Raw genomic sequence first — 19,436 nt, 5'->3', positions numbered from 1 at the left:
GCGCCCGGGAGGCAGCGGAGGTCGGGTTTCCTCTCCTCCCCCTAGGAAGTGGTCCCGCCTGGGAGGATGGAGTAAAAAAGTGTCTGGTTGGGAAAGTAAATAGATGCAAGGCAAATAAATAAAGAAAATGCCCACAAGCAATTACTGGGAGGAAGTGACATTTTTATGTAAGTCACTTTTCTGACGGACACCAGGCCTGCTTGGCTGAGAGTGCCGTGGGAATGCTTCCGGGGAGGGGGTGTGCGTGGGGTGGGGGTGGTCGCTGTAAGACTCCAACGCACAGCGGGGGTGCGGAGACCACCCGGTGGGTCTCGCTGGCTGGAAGTTGCAGTGCATTCTCCCCTCGTCTCCCCCCCCCCCACCCCCCGCTCGCCGCCGGTCCCCAACTCCGATCGAAAGCGGGTTGCTGCGTGAAGCCCGCAGGCGGCGCTTTTCCCGGGTCCGGCCGGGACTCCCAGGTGGGGTCCCCCGCCCGGCGCGCGCCGAGCTGGGCCGGCCCCTGGGCGGCGCCACGGCAGCCGGGGAGGAGCGCGGGCGGGCGGGGAGCGCGCGGAGGCGGGCGCTGCGCGGGAGGGTCGCCGCCGCGGATCGCAGGCCGGGGCGCGCGGCCGAGCGGGCGGCGGCGGCGGCGGCGGCGGCGGGGAGGGCTCGGCGGCGGGCAGGCTCGGGGCTCCCGGGCCGGCGGGGTCCGCCCGGGCCGGCAGCGTCCGCCCGGCGGCGGGAGGAGGAGGGAGCGGCGTAGACAAAGAGCGGCATCTGGGCGGGCGCAGCGCGGCCGCCGCCCCGGGACCCGCGCTGCTGCCCTCCGGCCTCGGCGTGCGGTGTGCAGCGAGGTAAGGCGACGGGCGGGGGGCTGCAAACTTGGGCGGCTAGGCAGAGTTGGGAGAGAGGGGCCGGCGGGCGGGGACGGCCCGGGAAGGGCCAGGGAGCGCGTCCCCCTGCGCGCCCCGCTGGTGCCCTCGGCCCCGCCGCGGCCTGGGCGTCCCCGGGCACCCGCACCTCGGATACACACCTTTCTGCGAGCCCTCGCCTTTCCCAGCCCCGGGCTGGCGTGGGGGGGTGGGGCGCCCTCCGCGGGCGGACACCGGGGACCGAGGACCAAGAGCCCTCGGGAGCACAAGCAGTCCTGGCCTGCGGGCGGGCGTGGGACCGAGCCGTGGCCGGGTCGCCGGGCGCGCGTGCCTGGGAAGAATAGCCTGGGATCAGAGGGCCCCGGCGCTAGGAAGCGGAAGGCAGCGATCGCCGGGGAGAACTTACTGTATTTAGAACTATTCGTGATCCGGCACAAAGCTGCTGTCACGTCTCATAGAAGAGGTCCGTGCCTCGGTGCAGGGCGCTTTTGTGCCTGGTTCCAGTCCCTGCGCCCTGCTCGGCATTTCCAAGGCTTAAACCTCCTGAGCCAAAGTTTCTCCCAGCCGCTCTGCCCCTTTGGTTTATTGCGATTTAAGCAAGTGGTTCTGCAAGATTTTGATGGGTTACTTTTAATGCCCCGACGGCACCTCCCTTTTGAGCACTGTTAGCCTGGCATTGTGTGGAGGGGTTTGATTTTCAAAACGCTGTAATTTATACACAATAACGACTCTCCCGGAAGGTGTGCGCGGGATGCTGGGTGGTGGTTAATGGATAGCAGACGTGACTTACAGTAGTATTGTGAACAGCTTGGGGACACAGCTGGGCGCTAAGTGGAGTGGGCCTTGGCACCCTGAGCCTGTTTAGGTCGGCAATTTGCCCCTTATTTGGCTTTCCTTATTTTGCTAACAGGTTTAAGGCGGATCCTGCTGAGTTTGAGTCAGTGTCTGAGATGAACAGGTCCCAGTTTGGCCTGGAGGTGCACAGGCCTGCTCCTTGGTTGACCCCAAATGAAACAGCCCATTGGCCAGTGGGCATGGCTTGCTAGGTATCCTCCCTTTCTGGTCCTCACCCATTGCAGGCTTTCCTGCAGGGATTTTGAGGAGGAATGAAAATAATTTTAATTGAGGGTGTGTTTCAAGCCTGGGTTTTTGGTACAGTTATCAACAGTGGTTTTCTAGTGTAAAGGTCACTACTTTTATCAAAACATCTAAACTGCCTGTGGGCACTCCCTCCGTTCACTTTCCAAGTGTTTATAGATACAGAGACCTAGAAACAGACTTTCCTGAATGTGCCCAGTTTATTATAGCGAAGGCAGCAAGAAGAAAGTGCGCTTCAGACACTTAAGGTTTTAGACCTTCAGGTCGTTCCTAAGTGACCACAAGGGACAATCCTACCTTAAACTTTGGCGCATCCTGGTAGGTTAATGTAGTTTTGCTTGAGGAAAGAAAAGGTCCCAGTAGTCTGAGGCTGAAATTGAGAACTTTGTGCGGCTGTAAAGCTTGGAGTTACAGCTCACTACTTGCCTAGCTCTTAGCCCCCTTAGATGTGCAGTCTCAGGGTGGGGAGTTGCTGTAGGAGCTCTGGCCGCTGGCTAGCTTGATCAGCCCACCTGTGGAGAGACTGGCCCCTTTAAAATGAGCAGAGCGTATAAAAGGTGGTTTCCAGCTCCCTGCAGTCCGATTCCAGGCTTTCAGTTTTGCTCTCTCTCCATGCTTCTGGCTTCAGTCAGTCTTCCTCCCTTTTCTCTTTGACCCTGTCATATTCCTGATCTCTGTCATGTACATTAGGGGACTGAACATTTCCAACACACAGCGGCTCCCAGGTGTTGGGGACATGGGCTTTCATCCTTGTTAAATCTCCCTGGGGCTCCCTTGCTGGAGCAGACTGGATGACCCCTTGAAAACACCCGGAGACTCACTGATTGCAGAGCGACCTGGAGTTCTTTATTTGATCTCTTGAATTAGCTTAATTTGCCCTGGCAAGGCCAGGCTGGGTTGCTCTGTAAGGCAGGCATGCTTCTCTGACTGACTGGCTTGCAGTGTGTACTGGGGCTGACATGGCTCGTGGAAATGATTTTCTGATGACCAGGAGGCGGCTTAATGACGGCAGAATTCCAGATTGCTTGCTGCAAGTGCGGAACCAGGGTAGTGAGCAGTGTTTGGGAAAACCAGCCAGCTAACTTTTCTTACAAATGAACTGGGAACTCTTGACAGCTCCCCCAGGAGACTTAGGAAATTAGTTTTCCCCTCCAGAGGGACTTCAAGTGGTGCTTCGGAATTGTTTCTCTTTCCTAAAATGAGTGGTGGAAACATTTCTCAGGGTGTTTTCAAAGGACAGAAGTGAAGAAAAATGATGCTATTTGTGCGGTTAAATGCCCACGTGAAGGCATCTCGGAAGGTGTCCAAAGCACCCTTTCACACCAGGCGATCAAAGGTACGCAGCCACGGCGAAAAGAAGTCATTTCTTTAGGCCATCAGAGTAGCGTGACTTTTAAAAAGACTTTATGTTTTCAACGGTTCACTTTGGACATAGCGTAGAGAACCTGATGGTAAAACCTTAGGGGATTACACCTTCTACACCTCCACCCCCTACTCTATCTCCTCCCCTCCCCCCTGGAGAGTCCACTTCCATCCGAGATTTTCAGTCCTCCAGGCCGTGGCAGTGAAAAACGTTCTTTAGATTGACTTAGCAGTGCCATGTTAGGGTCCCCGTGGCGTTCCCCATCTCTGACTTGTACCTGTATGAGTGGCCAACGGGGATCTGGCCCCTTTCACAGCTTCTGTGAGTGTCTTCAGCTTCATCTCTTTAAGTGGCCACCTCTCTCCTAAATCTCACCCTCTTGCATCTCAACTAAGAGGCAGTGGATGTGTCCTGGGACCGCCAACAGAACTTGCCCGGTGGTTTCCTTTTGACATCCGTGACCTTTTTTCCAGCTGTCTCCATGGTTTCCTAAGCTGCTGTGGGCTGAAGGTGCTGGGCGGATGACTTGATCCGAAGTTCACGTGTGACAACACCCTTAGGATCGCATTGTTGGTTTCTGGCTTGAGGCTGGTAATGAAATCAGAATCTTAGCCTCTGCTCAGAGCCCTACCACACCATACGGAGCCCGGTCCCTAGGACTTTCAGACAGTGAGGGAATGTGATCTGGTGGCCTTTGTTTGGTAAATTCTCTAGTCGGGGCAGGTCATTTGTAGTCCTGCCGTGAAACCTGAAGACAGAAACAAATTCCTTTATACCCCCTTTTACACATCCTGAAGGTAATCTTACATAATCCTTTTTGTGCACCTGCATGGTGGCTTCCTGGGGCCAAACAAACCCTGCCCCAGAGCCATGCGCATGGTGGGCCGCCTGAATGGCTGTTGTTGTTTTGAGAAGAGGTCTCACTCTGTAGCGGATGCTGTCCTCAAACTTGATCCTTCTGCTGCAGCCCCGGCAGGCTGGGATTCCAGGTGTGTGTGTGTGGGGGGGGGCGCCCCCCAGCTTGACTGGTTTTTCCATAGATATGGCTGCCCGTGTCAGCCTGTTGTGACCACTCTGGTCAGAGTATCGGTTATTTTGCTAGGAAGTGGTTATTTGGTCAGTCCCCTCCTTTCCACTATCTGTATTGGGTCATGTTTTTAAGAAAAGAAGGTTCAAATTTACTCAGCTTAATTTTTCAGATCGATGATCCATAATCTGAAATGCTGAAGTGTGCAAATTTCAGGACTTCCGTTTTTCTTGACAGTCGAATAGTATTCCACAGCATACAGGTACTCCATTTTCATTATCTGTTCATCTGTTGAAGGACATTTGGGTTGTTTCTGTTTCCTAGTTAATTGTGAATAGGGTGGCAGTGAACATGGCTGAGCAGAGTCCTACTCTGTGGAGTAGGAAGTCGAGAGAGTCCTTTGGGCATGTGCCAAGGAGTGGTATAGCTGGGTCATATGCTAGATTTATGGTTAGTGGGTTTTTTTTTTTTTTTTTTTTTTTTTTAGGATTCTCCATACTGATTTTCGGAGGGGCTGCACTAGTTTGCATTAACACCCATAGTGAATGCGGATTCCTCTCTCTCCACAGCCTCGCCAGCATTTTTTGTCAGTTGTTTTGTTCATCTTGGCCATGCTGCTGAGGGTGAGATGAAGTTTCAGAGTTTTAATTTGTAGTTACCTAATTGCTAAGGACGATTAGCACTTGTTTAGAAAGCATTACCAAAAAAATCGAAGGCTTTCCAAGCACTGACATGATGCCATAAATGGGAAATTCCACCCTTGACCTTGTGACAGATTGCTCAAATTCAGATGGACTAGAAATACTGCCTAAGATTACACTCATTGGGCATATAAGGTGTATATGAAACACATGAACTTGAATGTTTCGACCTGGGTTAACATTGTTTCCTCCAAATTGTGATGTATCCAGCTTGTAGATCAGGATGATAGTAACTAACTAGTTCATCAGCATGATAAACAAACAAATTTTAGCCCAGGAGTTCTGGTTGAGGATGGAATATGTTGCACGTACTGAAAGGCTGACATACTTCTGACCCCAAACAGGTGGATGAGGGACATTCAGCTTGTCTTGCCATTTCTTCTTTTAAGACAGTTTTGGGAAATAGATACATTGGCTAACCAATAGTTAGGAAGACCTAAACTTTCATCTAATGAGATAAGAATAAGATGTTAATATGATTTGTAGTTTACAAAGTACTTTTTACACGCTCAGTATTTAGTGTTCTGCATAGAATGACGTAATTGGGTCTGACTCACATCTGTGTAAAAGACGGGGATCCAGGACAGTGCCAGGGGTGATAGATCATGGCCTTGGCTGAAGTCTTCTTACTCAGTGCCCTGTCACCTCACAGAAGGCGGCAGATGAGGCCACAAGTGTCACTGAGTCCTGGAGTATTGTCATAGCCCTTGGGTGTTGTCTTGGTTATAGTTTCTATTGCTGTGATGAAGCACCATAACCAAAAACAAGTTGGGGAGGAAAGGGTTTATTTATTTATTATTTATTTGGCTCACACTTCCACATCATGGTTCATCAGGGAAGTCGGGACAGGAACTCAAGCGGGGCAGGAACCTGGAGGCAGGAGCTGATGCAGAGGCCATGCAGGGGTGCTGCTTACCGGCTTGCTCCCCATGGCTTGCTCAGCCTGCTTTCTTATAGAACCCAGGACCACAAGCCCAGGGATGGCACCATCCTCAGCGAGCTGGGCCCTCCTACCACAAATCTATCCTGTGCTGTGTTGCAGGTGTGTAGAGACGTGGTTGGGGCAGTTCACTTGTGGGGGCCCTTGGAAGAAGAAAGAGCCATTTGTGTGGGGGCAAACAGGAGATAGGGCAGTGACTTTGTGTCCTTGCTTCACTTTGAGTGAGCCAGAGCCGTCTCGAAAGTCGCCTTGTGCCCAGGGTGTTCATTCCTGCTTAGTGTGTGTTTGCGTCTGCTTGAGCTTTTGTAGTAGGATGCTACCGACTAGGTGACTGAGGCAACGGACTGAAGGACTGAATTTACTCAGCATCCTGGACCAAGTTATCATGTTGTCTGGTGAGGCATGTTCTTCCTGCTGGTCTTCTTGTCTTTAACTGGCTTTTTTTTTTTTTTTTTTTTTTTTTTGGTGTAAGCACAGAGTAAGGGATCTCTGCTGTGTCCTTGTTGTCTTAGGAGGGTAGCAGTTCTATGAGATAAGGGTCCCACTCTTATTATCAGTTATAACTGTAACCTTCCCCCACTTACAATTTCTCTTAATTATATGTTTGTGAGTGTGTGAGTGCAGGTGCCCAAGGGGGCTAGAAGAGTGTCTTGGATCCCCTGAAGCTGGAGTTAAGAGTCAGTCCTGAGCTGCTTGACATGGGTGCTGGGAACCAAACTCGCCCTCTGCAAGAGGGGTCTAAACTCTTCACCAGTAAGCATCCCTCCAGCCCCAATATGATAATATTGCTTTTTGGAGATGAGATCTCACTGTATATTTCTCGATGACCCGGACCTTGCTGTGTAGACCATGCTGGCCTCAAACTCTGCATTTCAAGTGCTGGGATTAAAGGCATGTTCCACCATACCAGGTCATTCAACTATCCTCTGTTTGGTTTTGTTTTCCGAGACAGGGTTTCTCTGTGTTACAGTCTGGCTGTCCTGGAACTGGCTTTGTAGACCAGGCTGGCCTGGAACTCACAGAGATCCTCCTGCCTCTGCCTCCTGAGTGCTGGGATCAAAAGTGTGTATCACCACTCCCAGCTTCAAAATATCATCTTTAATGCTCTGTGTCCAGATACGTTTGGCCTTCAGCATCTGTGGTGAAGTTTTACCAATGGCAAAACTTCAGTCTGTACTAAATATACACAGTTTTTTCTTCAATGTATTTCTTAATAGTTTCCTTACCATCGACATTATTGGATCTATACATAATCTAGAATGATGTAGAATGTATGGAATGCAGTGCCTAGATGATGTGCAAAGATTGTGTGATGTCGTTACAGAAGTGATATGAACATTGGAGGATTTGGGTACTCTGGGGGCCTCTGGAACCAGTCTTCCATGATACCAATGGAGGACTGTATCATTATTTGGGGGTTAGGGCTTCAGCGTGTGAATCTGGGGCTACAATTCCATCTGTCACAGTGTAACTCTGTGTTCTCAAATGGCTGATTTTGGGACAGGCGGTTGCTTTCACCACCCAGATCTAGAATCTGTTTATCTTGGTCTGAGGACAACTGCCAGGGATGGTTTCTGAATAGCGAGAGGTTAAAAGAAACTATCAGCTCATTGAGTCTAGCCCTCAAATCCCATGGCCGGGAGGAAGCCTTGGCACTGGCCTTTGAGGCTTTAAGCAGAGTGATTAAAACGAAACGGCTTGACTCAGTCCATTATGGACGCTTGCCCTCACCATGTGGTTTGGCTCTGGGCACTTGCTGTGTTTTGCTTGTGTGTGTGTGTGTGTGTGTGTGTGTGTGTGTGTGTGTGTGTGTGTGTGTTTTTTCTCTATAAGGACTTTGATAAATACAGTGGAGAACATGGTGGGTTTTGTATGAGAAAGAAAGCATTTCCTAACCCCCGAGAGTAAAGTATGGGGCAAAGTGTGCCCCTTCAGTGACAGTGCTGTGGGCATGTGAGGCAGTGAGTGCCCTTCCTGGGCTGTGCCTGCTGGTGTTCAGTGAGACAGACATACCTTCATCTGTGTGGGTTTATGACCAAGGCTAGACTGTTGTTCCAAGTGACCACATTGGAGGGTGGGGGCTAGCCTGTAACTAGTCTCCATCCCTATAGGTCTGTTAGTCCATGGTTCCTTTGTTGCTTCAGTTTTTTTTTTCCCTGTTCATTTGCTTATTCTTTCATTCATTCAGAGAATCAACTTTCTTTCCTAATTATTTCTGAAACTTCCGGTGTCTCAAACGGCACCATCTCCTGGTCTGCCTTTGTCCTCTGGTTGCAGCTTCTTCATCCATCGGCTCATTCCTCCTTGAATTCCCCTTTGTCCCCCCCCCCCCCCCCCCCAGTCTGGTTATCGGCTCTATTGATCATGCCTCCAAAAGATTGCCTTCACTGGAACTCGGCTGTGTCCCTTTTCCTTCGACTTGGACATCCGAACAGATTCTAACCACTGCTGCCCACCTCTTTGCTCCTTGACGCTGACACTCAGTTGTGACCAGCTTCTTGCACTGGGTGACTCCCCACTGCCCCGGGCTCCGTGTACCGAGATGCTCCAAGCCCCTGGTGTGACCGATGTGGGTGTACACACGCCCTGTTGCCTCTGTTCTCCAAACCTCCCTCTGCCCTAAGTTACCGCTGTCTGTAACTGCATACTGACAGCGGTGTGCTCATTCTGGTAAGGAACCACTCTTAGACACTGCTGTCCACTGGGGCAGTTCAGGGCTAGCCTCAGACTGCTGCGCTGTTGTGTAACTGTGGCTTTGCATACGGTGCTGCTGGAGCCTGGCTCTTTATGGCAAGAGAGATTGTCTGCAGAAAGCATCGTGGGTATGTGCCTTTTAACGCAGAGTGTCTCCCTGTAAATTCCTCTTGAAGCCATTATCTGTCAGGAGCAGTGCCATCCCGTTGAAATACTGTGTGAGTCACCCATGCCAGCCCCAGATGTAACTTTTAAGTGTTCTCAGGGCCACGTTAAAAATATAAAAAGAAGCAAGTGTTTTACTTTACCCGTGTATATCTAAAGCAGTTTAATGTATGTATATAATCATTATACAGTGTGATGAATGTGTGATTAGATTTTTATTTTTTTACTTGGTGAAGTCCTCAGAATCCGGCACACACGGTGTAGTTCCAACACGTATCTTTTCCTTCTTGGTGCATTTTGGGTGGCCCCACAGCTGCAATGTTGGGGAACTTGGGGATATACTTTCCATGGTTTATGCTTCATTCAGCCCACATTTTCCAGGTGAAGATAGCTAAAACTGGTAGTTAAGATTGTAGCGACAGTTTAGGGTAATAATAGTGCAGCGACGATTGCGCTTTTCTTTGGATGTACAGCCTATGTAGTGTAAGGAATGTCTCTCTAAAACATTTTTGGGTTACTAAAATCACGTTGGATTAAAAGTCAGTACACATATATAATCAGCGTACTTCGTGTGTTTTACAAATCTTCTTAAAATGTGTTTTTAATTCTAGAGATTTAAATTGCCAACATAAAATAAGGTTTTACATATTTCTGATCAGTGCCTAAGTACTTAATCTGTATGTAGGTATAGAAGCTAAAATCAGTTTTTTGAGTGTTCTTTAGATCGCGCATATGCTGTACCAGACATTGTAATTACTGTTGTAAGCACATTGCAAACAACAATAATTCATTGAACCTTCACCAGACCTGATCGTGGCACTTTCTGCCTTTATCTTGGGAAGAAACTCAGGGGGACTGGGTTGGTCGCCTGATGTCACAGCTGCTCAGCTGCTGGTCTGGGACTGTGGTTCTGATCTCCTCTAAGCTAGGCCACCATCTCTTTGTTAAGATGTGTCCAAGATGCATGAAATAGATCATAAACTTTCCTGATAGTTAAGATTTGAAAAACATTGAAAGAAAAATCACTGGTAGGGAGTAGAGCTTGGATATAGAGTCATTCTGGAAAGTTCTTAGCTACATGTGAAGGAGGCTCTGGACTTTGGAAGGACTCAATAAATAAAAGTACTTCAGTGACCTTGGAGAGGTGGCTGTGAAGGGTTACACTGTTCTCTTGACTGCTCCTCTGTGCCCATCTGACATGTGTGAAGATCTTGAGGATTTCCAAGTTGACTTTGGTATCTTTTCTAAAGTCAGAGAGGGCCAGGTTGCCTCTCCGTCTGCGTTCTTGAAGGAAGCAGCTGCTTCAGAGTCCCCATGGGAACTATGGCACTGGCTGCCATTCCAGCCCAAACTTGGCCTTTAGCATTTGGAGTGCCCTTGGGGTCATCAAGAGGCTTTTCTCATGAGGAGCTGAAAGCACCTGGAAATAATACAGTCTGTTTATGTCTCTATCGATTTTCCTTCAAGGATGTGCCTCAATTTAGTAATGTATGAATTTTGGCTGAGTATTTCGGGATGTCTGTAAGTCAACAAACATTTTAATTATATCACTTAGGAGCCTGGCTGCAGAAGCATTTGCTGTCTTGTTTTTCCTTGTCTCTTTCCCTCAGCTTTGTCCGTTTTACAGGTGATCACTTTATAAGCTTGTATCAAGCCTGTGTGTATGTGTGTGTGCGCGAGGAGGGCCAGTCAGGACTGGTAATAAATTGTTCTTATTTTACTGTGTATGATAGAAGCCAGCTTGATGTTGATACAACAATTGCAAGCTACATTGTCGTTTTTAAATTTAAAAGCATTTCATTTTTTTTCCCCCTCTTAGAGCAAGAAATAAAGGGTTCGGGGAGTTATGTTAGAAAGTTTCCAGAATCTTGGTATGGGTGAACAGTGAATTTAAAGAAACAAACTCAGCAGAATCTAGCAGGCTGGGTAGGAAGATGGGTCGCTTCCTTCTCTTCATTTCCCCCTTTCTGTGCTTTTGGGGTTTCCCTTCATTTCTTCACTCTTGTCTGGGCTTTTCTGTGTGGTCTGGTCACCTGGGCTCACACGCCACCCTTTATGTCCTTGTTCGTGGTCTCCGTAGGATCTCGCCTGCTCGGCTTCAGAAGCTAGAAGCTAGACTCTTATCCCTTCTGATCAGTCCTCTGCTCTGCCAGGGCAGAACTGCAGCGCGTTTGATGAGCCGCTCGTGGGTCAAGAGTCTCGGCGTTCTTTTCAGACTTGATTGTGCCGGGAACCTGCTCACTCGCTTGTCCAAAGAAAAGCCGAGTCTGTCTTCTGTGGAAGTGGATTCTCTTTTCATGAATGTGTCTAGTTCCATGCCTAAGGGGGAAAATACGTTTTAACGTGCTGCATCTTAGTACATGCACAGCTTCCTGGTCCTTCTAGGATCTGATTTGCTATTAGATTTGGATTGGGAAATAGAGGCAGTTTTCACTTTTGCAAATCCGAGATTACTTTTTTCAGGGTTAATATCTTGAAAAACTTGATGGAGCCCTGAACATCCTCAACCCATGTCTTTAAAACGCATTGATTCTCAGCTGAGCAGCTTTCCCATGCTGACATCTGGTAATGTCTGGAGACATTACCACTTGTTGTCATGTTTTGGGGTGCTGCAGGTGGTTAGTGGGTGCCGGATGGGGTGTTGACATCCTGTAATACAGAGGCCTGTCTCCACAGGCAATAATGAACTGGCTCAGAACGTCCAGTTAATTGAGGTAAGTGAATGCTTGGTCTCTCTCCATTTAAATGCTTTTGAAGTCAGTCACCGTGGACCTCACAGCTGCTTTTGGGAGACCAATTTCATTCTTCCACTTTAATCAACATAATGAAACTATTACATGTTTAGAACTCCTGAACACCGCTTGTACATCTGTGCCGTTAAGTATGTAAAGGAGTGTGTCATTGACTGTTTTTGTCAGGAGTAATGTTAAAGTTTGACAGTCCGCCTATCTATGTCCAATCAGCGTATTTGCACCACATACCTAGAAAGAGCTGACTGTTGCATCGCCCCACCTGGCTGGGATGTGCATAAAGTCCATTGCTCTCCGAGTGCCCACTGATGTGGGAGTGATGGAGGGCCCTTTATTGCTAATCAAGGACATCTGTTTTCTTAGAAACTTGACACTGATGATTATCCAGAGAGATCCGTTTATATACTTACAAGTTCATGGGCTTCAGGGCTCAGCCCTGGTATGTTTTGACCTGGGTGCATGCGTTAGGGATTGAATGTTTGATGCCTTATCTTTGTATGGTCCTTACCTTCTTCAAAGGAGAGAACACAGATACCACAAATTAGACCTTAGGAAGGAAAAGGAAAGGGAAAATTCTAATTTGGCTGTCAGTTGCTGACTCCTAGCGTCTACAGAACTACCGATTAGCCAGCCTAAGGTATGATGGCTGTCTGAAACTTTTTCCCTTTGTAAATAGGCTCTTTCTTGATCAAGCAGGAAAAAAAAAAAGGATGCTAGAAATGAGGAGGCGGTCTGCCAGCTGGAGTTGTCTTGTTCTCCTCATAGCTGTCTGTTTTGAATCGATTATTTCCTGTCCTTGTCCTCTTCCTCTTTTGACTGAATTTCTTATCATTCGTCCTGTTCTGCTACTAAGGATAAATACAGTAGCAACAGTTGGTGAAATTTCGAAGTACGGAGATCCTTTAAAGCATAGCCCATCTTTTCTTCAGTCCTATCTCAGGTGGCTTGAGGATCCTCGGGAAAGTTAATGGTAACTTTTGGGGAACACTGGGAACTTCTGAAGTGACCAGATGCTGATCTGTCTACGTATCTTTTGGTTGCTTGTGGGCTGTTCAGTGTCGTTGCTTCTTCCAGTGTGGGTGGAAAGGAGTCCTCTGTTGTGAATTGGGTGTTTTGTAGATGAAGAAAGTACCCAAACTGGTTTATGGCTTCCCAGCTGTGAATGGCTCTCGGAGAGAGCTCTGCAGTGAGGCGGTCATGTGGATGTTTCTGAAAGCTGCTGGCCCTGCACTCCGATGTGGCTTGTTTCCTTCAGCCCTTCAGCATTTGCCTAAGGTGGGGATTTCTTGGCTTTTCATTATGCTCCGAGCTGGATTAAATTGTATATCATTCAGAGTTTGATTAATAGGCTTATCTAAATTTGAATGTCTGAAGTCTTGATTCATATGCTGAGAACCTTTGCTACTGATTTGGCTAGTTACAATGTTACTTTTTTCCACCTTCTCTTGATACCTGGCCTGTTTTGTGAAATAAGGGTTTGCCACAGTCTTCCTTGAGCCCTCTTACAGGACTGCCTTTGGGTTAAAGTTAAGAGTGGTGTAGCCTTTGATTGGTAGAATGTTTCCTTCATTCAAGCAGCATGGATAAATGATTTAAGTGGCAGATACAGAGGCCTGCTACTTGTATCAGATCCTGGACAGTGGTTAGGGCTGGAAGGGGATGTGGAGGCAACAAAGCTGTGTTACTTTTCCTGATCTGGCCTGTGTGATAGATTGCTGTTCAGATTGTATTTTGAGTAAGTTACGTTCACTTGGTGAATGTTTATTGATACCACCTGTGTGTCAGGGCTGTGGGCACCAAAGGCCTACCCTCAAGGAGCCTGTTTACTAGCCTGGAGATCTTACATGTTCACCGTCACCTAGTTCTTATAACAAGTAGTTAAAACACCACCTTCACCTTTGTGTTGGAGGCGAGGCCACAGAAAGTCTCTCCCACCCTTTGCAGCCCCAGTAGAAATGTGTTTCCAGTATTTGGGAGGAGGAGAATGCTTTCCCAGGTTCCTCGGAAATGCAATCACCTGAGTGGAGTTGTTCCCTGGAGTTGGTTGTGACTGCTGGTGGCTATCACAGCCCCCTCTTTCTCTCTTGTTTCTATTTAAGGACCCAGGTGAGAGTCAGACCATTTGCGCAGAGTGGACTCTTGTTTTTTTTTTTTTGGGGGGGGGGGGTCAGCTAAATCTGTTCTTTTCAGATAATGCAAACTCTACTTGTCCATTGCTCATTTAATTAAAAAAAAAGTCAGTAAAACTACTTATTGCTGCTTTTAGCTGAAGACAGCATTCAGGTGACACACAGATAACTTATTTCTTGTCTTGGTTAATAGTGGTATAATGCATTTCCTAACATTTTATTTTTGCTTTTATTAATGGTTTTTGAGAGAAGGTATCACTATGTAGACAAAGCTGGCCTCAAACTTAAAGATCTATCCTGATGCCTTTGCCTCTTGAGTGCTGGAATTAAAGGCATAGGCCACCACAGCTGGCTCATGCCCTCACTTTTTATTGTAGAGAAGGTTTACTCAGTCAGTTTGTTTCTTCTGGAGCAGTGGATGATGCAGATCAGTCCTGTGCAGCCATTATAAGGGCACGCTTTGTTTTCTCGTAGGTCTGACTTATGAAGTCCTTCCTTTGGAACTAAAAACTGTTTCTTACTCTCGTGTGGATATTTCTTCTTGCATGAGGGTTGCCCCTAGGGCCTCCTAAATGCCTTCTTTTGTATTTGTAAGTGTGGCCTTTCAGACTGGGGACTTCTCCAATTCAGCACCTAGATCACAAAGGTGTTTTGAAGGTGAGGCATTGCAAAACGTTTCCCAGAGGTGGACAGACCTCACCTTTTAGGTTTAAGCTCTGTTTAGCATAGGAAAACAAACTAGTGTTGCCTTTCAGTTTAAGTAGGAGCATGATTACTGAGGACTAATTCAAGCAGAAACAGCCTCCATCTCCTTTGGCTTTGGGTGACATGGATTATTGTAATTTGTGAAATACTATAATTAATTCATGATAGACTGTAGTTAAGGCTTCGTGTTCCACTTGAACTTAATTTGAGAGTAAGCCAAGTTTAATTTGAGATATGAGGTTTGTGATGGGATTAAAGGTAGAAAGAACAATGCTTGGATTCCTGGTTTGGGGCCTTGAGGTGGAGAGAACTTGTTCAGTTTTATTGAAAGGTATAAGTTTGCTTATACACTCTTATTTATCTATATGTGTGTACACATAGTATGTTCTGTTGGATTTCAGTCATGTAGAAAACTCATTCTATTGTATTAAGGTAAGCAGTAATGTTTTTCTTATTTTTTTCTTTGTTTCTTTTAATTTGAAAAGTTGGTATTAAACTGAGAACCTAGAGCCCACACACAGCCTTGAGCTTGCCGGGCAAAGGCCCTCCCACTGAGCAGTATCTCCAAGCTCTTTATTTTCTTGAGTACTGTGATTCACCAATTTTATCAAAGTACAGTCTGTTACTGTTCAAAGTCCACCGTGGTGCTTTATGCATGTGCATGTATTTTATAGTTTACATTATGTCCCCCACCCTCCAAGGATCTCTCCAACACAAGCTAGCTGTGAATTTCTATGTAGCCCAGACTTGAAGTGGAGATCTTCATATTAGCTAGCCCTGTGGGCTAGAATTACAGGCGTGTCCCACCATACTCATCTGCACATTTTAAAACATTTTCAGATGATGGAGAAATAAACCCAGAACTGCTTTTCCTCATTTCTTTGTGTGGCATTCCTGTAGAGCTCTGGTCACACATCTCATGATCAGTGTTGATAAACGATGTCAACCAAAGCCTGTGCTATGTTTAGGTTTATATAATTAATACTTGCTTCAGCTTTTCTGTCCCAGGACCCCACATTGCCTTTGATCCTGAGTTCCAGGGACACTGGGCAGGCGTTTTGAGCATCAAGTCAGTTTCCTATTGATAAAATTGGGGTTGTGGGCTGAGAGGTGAAGTTCCATTCTCTTCATATCATGAGTCATGAATGCCCTGTTTCGTTTTTGTTGCTGGGCTATAACACCCTGACAAAAAGCAGCTTTGTGTGTGTGTGTGTGTGTGTGTGTGTGTGTGTGTGTGTGTGTGTGTGTGTGTTTTAGCTCACAATTCAAAATTTAATTCTTCATTTTGGGAGAGTCCAGGCAAGAACTTAAAGGAGCTAGTTACGTCCCCAGTTGAGACGGATAATCAGATCATGGGTGCCCAAGTTCATTGATTGCCACTGCCATTCAGGGCCCAGGCATGAAACGGTTGCTGCCCATGTTCAGGGCCAGCCTTCCTACCTCACTTAACCCAGTTAAGATCTCCCACAGATGGGCTTACAGACCAAGACTATTTACCCGGGTGGTTTTAGATTGTGTCAGGTTGACAGTTAAACTATTGTAGGTCTACGCTGTCAGCATGGTTTGCAACTGTTTGTTAACTTCGGTCACCTGGTTGAGGTATAGGTTTCTCTAATGTTGATCTTTTTCCTTCTTTCCAACCCTGGTCTTTGGGCAAACTCATTTTCCCAAAATGGAGTCGAGCTCTTCCACTTGGAAATAATGGTTCCGTCTCCAGTAGCTGTTTGGAACTCTCCATGGGAGGTGACCTGTTCATCCTGCGGGAGGATGGTTTCAGTGACCTTAGGAGGCATGACAGCATGACTCCCTGGCACTGTGGTAGAGGAGGTGATGGGGTGGTGCTTTATCATATTTCTAGAATGTGGTTTCCGGATATGGAGAAATGTCAATTCTCGGGGCCTGCTTTGGACTTAATGACTCATTCTTCTGAGACAGACTGACCTGGAATCTTCTGTTGAACGAGTTCCCCCGGTGATTCTAATCTGCGTGGAAAGTTGATTCTAATCTGCTGTGTCTTCGCAGCTGAACGATTCTCATCACTGCTCCTGTGGAAGCCCTGTGCTGCTGTATACACTTGAGACCCAAGGCTCCATGCAGGAACTTTTATTCTGCCTGCCTGGGCTGGCTAAGTCTTAGGTCAGCTTGACACACAAACTAGAGTTATCTGAAAGGAGGGAACCTCAATTGAGAAAAATGCCTCCATGATAATTTGGCTGTAAGGCATTTTCTTAATTAGTCATTGATGGGGAGAGCCCAGCCCATTGTGAGTGGTACCATCCCTGGGGCTGGTGGTCCTGGGTTATATAAGAAAGCAGGCTGAACAAGCCATGGGGAGCAAGCCAGTAAGCAGCACCCCTCCGTGACCTCTGCATGAGCTCCTGCCTCTAGGTTCTTGTCCTGACTTCCTCTGATGATGAACAGCGATACAGAAGTGTAAGCCAAATAAAGAAATAAACCCTTTCCTCCCCAACTTGCTTTTTGGTTATGCTGTTTCATTGGAGCAGTAGAAACCCTAAGTAAGACAGCCCCTTCCACAGCTTCCACCATTTTGGCCTGGCTCCCTTTTTATGAGCCTGTGGTCCCTTCCTTCTAGACAGACAGCCTCACGTCTCAGTTTGGTGGTTTCAGATTTGCAGTAGAGGAAGAAATGGATCGACAGCTCAGAGACCTACTCCGGAAAGGTCTGGGCCAAGGAATGGAGGTCCTAAAGTGCTAAGTCTGTCAGAAAGTAGTTTGGTTTCAAGGGAGGGAGGGGCACCCAGACCTCATGTGGACTGGTTCAAGTAAGTCAGAAACCCCTAGCAGCAAATCTTGAGTTTGTAAGCTTATCCAGTGGGTATGCTGTGAGATAGCCCTACAGCTCTGAGGCAGACCCCCTTGTTGAAGTAAGTGGACAGTGGCCTCAAGTGGCTTTGCAGCCTTGGGGTCTGGGCAGCCCTTGTCTCAGGTATTACCTTTAGAGGCTTTGGGTAGGAATAGGATTGGCATAGTGGTTCAGATTTGGTGCTGAGACCAGGTACCTCCAGATAAAGAGCTTGCTTGCTGTGTGATATGTATGTTCGTCTGCCCTGAGCCTGCTGATCCAGGGCAGTCTCTCGGGCCAGTGCTGTGGTTGGCTCAGAAGCTGGCTTGGGGAACGTCTTGACACCAGCCTTTTTCTCCATTGGCTTACTGGTCTGAGGTTCTAGAGCTGTCCTCTTTTGGGGAGGGGGTAAAGGGAGAAGAGTGTTTGGCTGGTCTCTTGAGTGCATCCAAGGTCATAGCCAAGGCCTGTAGCTTCTGTTCCCATGATTTCCCCTGTAGTGATATCATTTGAGTGTGAGGTCAGGGAACAGCTTATTCCTCTGCATCTCCAGAATGACACAGGTTACAGAGCCTCCTTGCATCCATTTATATGAATATAACGCATGGCGCTGTATTTATGTATTAAAGTGACTGAGTACAAATTCAGGGATGTTTTTGAACCTGCTTTCTTTTCAGCCCATGCTTCTGTTGTAGTTGATGTCCATTTTGAGCTGCAGATATCTGACACAAACATATATTCCATCACCTTTTCTTTACACACGCGCGCGCGCGTGCGCACGCACACACACAAACACACACACACACACACAGACACACAGACTTTGTTTTAAAAAGGGTCTCACTGATTTGCTAACACATGATTCAAACTCATGGTCTCAAGGATCTTCCCAAATACTGAGATTGCAGGCATGTGTAACTGTGTCTAGCTAGATTTCTGGTGTTACTTCGTTTTTATTTTATTTATTTATTATTTAAGACAAGGTCTTTCTATGCAGCTCAGACTTGCTATGTAGACCAGACTGGTCTTGAACTCAACAGTGATCTGCCTGTTGAGTGCTGGGAGTAAAGGTGTGGGTCATCACACCTGGCTCTGTTTGTAGCATTTTAAAGAAAAATCAGCAGTAGTTAGCACGAGTAGATGTGAATTTCAGTGGCTTTATGTGGAAGTCACTTGTCTCCATGACACTTATGGGGCTGGGGAACATTCAGGGCTGGTTTGTGGAACTGACTGCCTTGGGGCTTTCCTGTCACAAGGCTTCTGGAAGCCCCAGATGCCTGTGTGAGGGGGGACTGAGCCAGGGTTTTCTCTGAATCTCCTACATTCAAAGTGGGGGAGGCCTGACCCGAGGATGCAGGCTCCAGTAACATCCTGGGCAAGCATCATGGAGGAGGGGGCGGGGAGGGGAGGCAGGCCTGTAGTCAGTAATCTCCTCACATTAGCCTTCCCTTCTTATAGTCAGAGAAGTTCAGAAACTCCTCTCTGAAAAGAGGCTCATCTTTGCTCTAGCCCTGAGTTTGGGATCTAAAGGTTTATTAAACCAGGTAGAGGATGAGGTCAGAGGATGAGGGCTGATATGGTACAGAGTTCAGAGTTATTTCTTTGAGAAGGGTCCTTAGCCCACCCACATACCCCTCTGCTGATGACTTCAGAGAAGTTCGTGGACTTGAGATGGAAAAAAACAAAAAACAAAACAAAACAAAAAACAGCAAAAGAGGCATTTTTATTTTGATCAGTTTTTAGTTCGTTATATAATATTTTCCTGTAGTGGCGCAGTCCACAACCTTTGCAATAAGCAGAGACATGGCAGTGATTTTCCTGTGATTGCGTGTTGGCTGTGTGCTGGGGACAGACCCCTTCCTGCTTTCCTTTGATCTCCGGTTAGACCCGCCACTGTACTGTCTTGTTCACTGTGTGCATAAAGAAGTCCCCAGGTGACTGTATCAAGTCTGATTTTGAATACTGAATTAATAACTGTTGTGACATTTTAAATAGCCTAAAACCAAAACCATTTAAAACCCCAGGGGACTCTTGAGAAAGAGTCTCCAGGCCTCAGTATTGTGTCGCTGGAAAAAAAAAATCAGTAGTAGTTAGAGATTTACAGATGCATAAGGCACAGGAAGACCCGCCAGTCTAGGACCAGCATCATCCTGCCTTCTGATGATGCCCTCGCTACTGGCCAGAGGCATTCTTCCTAGGCCTTACAGGAA

General features: G+C 47.3%; 1 protein-coding gene across 2 annotated transcripts in view; it reads left to right on the top strand.

Moving 5' to 3' along the window:
* The first annotated feature begins 658 nt into the window (after positions 1-658).
* Nck2 (NCK adaptor protein 2) overlaps positions 659-19,436 on the top strand; it is a 130,709-nt gene continuing 111,931 nt past the window's right edge. For both annotated transcript variants that reach the window (XM_052744978.1, XM_052744977.1), the window contains exon 1: positions 659-833. The gene's annotated coding sequence lies outside the window, so the exon portion shown is untranslated. The remainder of the gene's footprint in view (positions 834-19,436) is intronic.

This window comes from Peromyscus californicus, unplaced genomic scaffold (genome assembly GCF_007827085.1).
Source record: "Peromyscus californicus insignis strain IS unplaced genomic scaffold, ASM782708v3 Scaffold_19__1_contigs__length_69161282, whole genome shotgun sequence".
Lineage (NCBI taxonomy): Eukaryota > Metazoa > Chordata > Mammalia > Rodentia > Cricetidae > Peromyscus > Peromyscus californicus.
Note: the sequence above shows the minus strand (reverse complement) of the source record. Positions and strands in the feature narration are given on the sequence as shown.